Genomic DNA, 5,064 nt, shown 5'->3' with positions numbered 1-5,064 from the left:
CTTGAAGACTTTAAGAGTGGCAAAGATAGGGACATGATTAGAGACAAACCATTTGAAAGAAGAATGTTTAAAGGAAAATGTATTTGTTGCCAACAAGTCAAAAATTAATAAACCCATTAGTGGAAAGACTAAATGACAAATCCTAAGTGCCTGGTAGAAAATAAGGATGCAAAGGCATTTGAGCTTATAGCATCAATAAATGGCCATGCGATGCCCTTTGAAGGGTGTGTGTTGTTGATATATACATTTTCATAACTAGGCCCATTGGGCTAGGCCAAATGGCACATGTCCCACACCAAAAAGCATTTGTTCACTAATATTGGGGTTTGTCTCGGTTCGAAACTCAATTAACCTCGTAGTGTGATTGTGAACAATTACATTAAATTTAGGTGTATAAGGATAATCCCTCTAACTCAACTATAAGCATCTCAACGACAAGTGGTAGGCTATAATTTTTTTATAGGTATATAACTAAGAAGTGAAACACTCTACTATTGATTGCTCCATTAAATTGCCCAAGGCGAAGAAAAAACATGATCGAAATTCATATAAAAGAGGGACCTTATCTAATTACGTCATACAATGCAATGAACATGGTCAAAGGATGTCAACATTCTTAACACAATCAATATGATGAAAAGAGATTAAAACAAATGGAAAAGAAAAACAAGAAAATGAGAATTTGTTGGATTATATTCTAACCCAAGGATTCTTTCTAAATATTGTAATTCCACTGTTCACATCTACCGTGCACGTTTATTACATTAGAACAAAGGGTTAAAAATTGACTATCTAACTTCCAAGTAAAACATTTAATTGTAAACCCTCCGTAACACTGACTTTAGTTCCATGCCTACATATGCGGCCAAGGCAAGAGTGGATTCATATGGTTGAGTGGATTCTGATGCAAGCTCATCAAGTTTGTAATTCCGCAAACCCAGCCGATTGGCATCGATAACTATACTTCTCAAAAACCCGTTGATGGATGGATGCATGGCGTAATGGACGCCATAAAAAAGGCTGCATTCTCCAATTCAGACATTTTTTCTGATTGGAGAACATATGCTCGCATGTTGCAGAGGTGTATGGACATGAAGTCCTTGGCAGTTGGAAAGCTTATACATGCCCACATGATCAAAACTGGATTCAAATTTGGAGTTTTCCTAAAAAATCGCTTAGTTAACTTATACGTTGAATGTGGGAATGTTGCAGATGCACGCCAAATATTTGATAAAATGCCTAACCGAAACGTATTCTCATGGAATGCTATGCTTGCAGGCTATGTGAAATCAGGTGGTTTGGAGGAGGCACACGAACTGTTTGATATAATGCCTGAACGGGATGAGATCTCTTGGAATACCATGATTGCAGGGCATTCCAAATGGGGCAGCATGGAAGGTGCACAGAAACTTTTTGATGCAATGCCTCGTCGTAATGAGATCTCATGGACGACCATGATTGCAGGATATGCTCAAAATAGACACAGTGGGGAAGCTCTGAAACTGTTCTGCCATATGCAACGAGCTGTAGTTAAAACGGACCAAGTGACCTTTGCAAGCGTTTTGAATGCATGCTCTGGTTCACAAGGTATGGAACATGGAAAACAGTTGCACGCCCACATTCTACAAACTGGATTTGATTCTAATCTATTTGTCGGAAGTGCAATTGTTGATTTGTATGCAAAATGTGGAAGCATAACTGATGCTCGAAAAGTGTTTGACAAAATGCCTGAACGAAATGTGGTTTCCTGGAATGCTATGATTTCTGGATATGCCCATAATGGATGTGGCAAAGATGCCCTTAAAGTCTTTGAACAAATGAAACGGGTAGGTGTTGAGCCTAACCAAAGTACCTTTGTTGGTGTTCTCTCTGCTTGCCGTCATGCAGGTCTAGTAGATGAAGGCCGATGCTACTTCGATTCCATGAGTCGAAACTATGGTATCACACCTACAGTGGATCATTATGCTTGCCTAGTTGACCTCCTTGGTCGAGCAGGACACCTTGATGAGGCAACGAGCTTTATAAACAACACGCCATTTGATGCTGATGCGGTTATGTGGGGTGCATTGCTTAGTGCCTGCAGAAGTCATGACAATCTGGAACTTGGAAAACGAGTTGCAGAACGTCTATTTGTGTTGGAACCCCTAAATGCTGGACCATATATGTTGTTGTCGAACATGTATGCTGCTGTTGGTGATTGGGACAATGTCACAAAATTAAGAAAAGTTATGATAGACAAAAGAGTGAAAAAGAAAGCAGGGTGCAGCTGGATTGAGGAGAGGAACTGTTACAACATGTGATGCCCAGTGACGCCTATTTTAGACGCCAAACAAATTAGAGAGTGTGTCACAAAAGCAAAAAGTTAAAACACTTTCTGGATCTACTTTGAGTTCAGCAACCAATCAAAATTAAAAAGCACGCGCGCGCACATATATGTATATATATATACACTGCCCAGGATAGAAGAAAACATATATATATTCTGCCCAGGATGGCAGAGATGTTCATGTCACCTATGTGTGTTTCCCTTGTAGTGTTAAGAAACTAAACTGAAAACAAAAGCCATACTTCTGTCCAACCTCGGAAAAACTGCCAACAGTCGCTTCCTGGGTTTTGGTGAAAGCTGGGCGATGCTGAAGTCCCCAATATGTTTTCAAGGCTCCCCTAGGACAGGCTTGTGCTTGTGTCCATGTTTATTGTACAGCAATACTTGCAACAGCAGTTCGGGTTAAGTGCAATTTCTGAGAAAATTTGACGAAATAGATACCCTCCAACTCCAATCGTTGTAGATTACCCAAACTTTCACAAGTCTTGTGCTACTGTTGACGCATGCTATCAAGAAATAAAAAAGTTGACATTGTTTTTTAATAAATTATCATAATATAAAAAGCTTTGCATGTGGTTTGTTATCCCTCCCTTATTCTTAATAGGTTGAGGGATAATATGGAACTATGTTAGTATTAAAGTAATAATTAATTGCAAGACACGATGAATACTCCAATTTTAGGGAGGAGCACATTGCTCGTTGGAGAGCATCAGATTTCAAGAAAAAGGTATAAGGGAGTTGTGGCATCGGCCAATTTGAGAAGATGCCAATTTTGTTTGGCACGAGAGAGAGAAACACAGAGATGCTAAGTGTCAGGACCTCGAGTAAGCATCACCACCCTCGGGTGAGTCACGCACCCCTCACAGGGACACCTAAGAGAAACGTGACACGGGCGCGCCCAAGTGTGATGGATGTGTGACGATGGGCTGGTGTGGCCTGAGTGTGACAAGCGAGCGTGCAATGGGCAAGCGCGACTGGGCGACCCAAGTTGGGCGTTTGAGCAAGCGTGCGCCCGGGCGAGGCGCCCATGGGTGAGTCAACATGGTGGTGACACGACTTGACATGATTGGCGAAGTATGCGACGAGGTGCACACCCAACACGCATATAACTGAGCATGGGTGAAGTGGAAATCGACTAAGTGTTGGGCCGACGGGGAGGAATAATTATATGGAGTGTTGGGTGAAGTTGCGATGAGGCCAATGTATTACATATGGTGATCCAGGTGGATGTTGGTGGCCACCGACCTATCCCACTTGGACCCCCACAACTGTCTCTCTCAGTTTTTCAGTTTCCGTAATTGTAGCACAATTTACTATTTTTAGCAGTTTTTCGGGTCCTGAACTTCTGGAGCCGTTTTGAGGCCTTAAATGGCATTTTTTGGGAAATCTGAGAGCAACATGGGTTCATGTTGCTTGGACCCATGTTGCTCTTTCCAAAGTTATAGTTCTCGAATAGATCTTTCTAACGAGTTACTGTATGCGTCAAACGGAGATCGGGTGCCAAAGTTACGACCCCAGGAAGTTGATGTGCCAATTTACCCAAAACGGAGCCCATAGTTTGGCGTTTCATCTTCTAGGGTTAGGTTTTTGGATGTTTAGGGTTTTTCATTGTTTCTCAACAATAAATAGGCTTTCGAGCCTCATTGTAACACAGTTCAGAGGCATGTAGCCACCACATCTCTTCTTAGAGATAAGCTACCATTGCTCTAGCTGGTTTATTTCCATTTCTACTTTTAAGCATATTTTAGCGTTTTACATTAATGAAATGAAGTATTATTTCCGCTGCATTTCTGTGTTTATGGTTATCTCTGTAATTCGTTGTGTTCCTATTTAAATATGGATCAGTGGTATCAGAGCGGTCTGTTTTTTTTGCACGTTCCCAACAAGGTTAGGATATAAGGAGTTAGGGCTTGAACTGGTCGAACCTTTGCAAGACCAGTGTCGCAAATCCCGATGGCCTCCCATGGCGGATGAAAAGAAAGACGAGGGGTCAGGGGATCCTATCAAAATCTTGCTCGAAGAAGCTCTCGAGCGACAAAGGAGCGCAATGATGGACAATTTTGCTTAGATTCTTCAGCCGCTACCCAGAGGCGATGCATTAGCTTCCAACAACTACTCTGGAAACACCACACCCTTTAAGGTACAAGTTAATTTTGAAATCCCCATCTTCGAGGGTCAGATAGACGCAGATGCCGTTGATAAATGGTTAAATTTGCTAGAGGGTTATTTTTATGTTCATGATTTTTCCATGCAGGAAAAGATTATTTTCGCTCTTCTCAAAGCAGCGCCCCACATCAAGGACTGGTAGGAAACCTACTGCGAGCAGAAGGATGAAAGTACGGGCTCACTATTTTCAGCCACACCCACTTGGAATTCATTCCAGGATGCCATCAAGGAGAAGTACTACCCTGTCAAAAGCTATGAGGACAAATACATAAAGTAGACCACGCTGCGGCAGGGAAGAGACCAAGTTGTGTCAGAGTTCACAAACATCTTTCATACCCTTCGCACACAGTTGGGTATCAAAGACTCTGAGCTACATTTGGTACTCAAATACCGCCTCTGGTTACAAAGATACATCCAGGAAGAGATGGAGTTCCTGAACATCTCTTCGCTCGGCACGACGTACTAATACGTTGTCAAAATCAAGCAGAAGTTCAAACAAAAGAAGCGAGACTTTGGATCTGCGAATCTGAAGTAAGGGAAAGGCTTCCCCGAATTGCAGAACTAAGGACAAA

General features: G+C 42.0%; 1 pseudogene; it reads left to right on the top strand.

Annotated features, from left to right (window-relative positions):
• The first annotated feature begins 1,001 nt into the window (after positions 1-1,001).
• Positions 1,002-2,300, top strand: LOC149263059 (pentatricopeptide repeat-containing protein At2g13600 pseudogene; annotated as a pseudogene).
• The last annotated feature ends 2,764 nt before the right edge of the window (positions 2,301-5,064 follow it).

Source organism: Pinus tabuliformis, chromosome 6, assembly GCF_031772625.1.
Source record: "Pinus tabuliformis cultivar Carrire ecotype Pingquan chromosome 6, CPIR1, whole genome shotgun sequence".
NCBI classification, from domain to species: Eukaryota; Viridiplantae; Streptophyta; class Pinopsida; order Pinales; family Pinaceae; genus Pinus; species Pinus tabuliformis.
The sequence above is the reverse complement of the archived record's forward strand: the minus strand, read 5'-3'. Positions and strand labels throughout refer to the sequence as shown.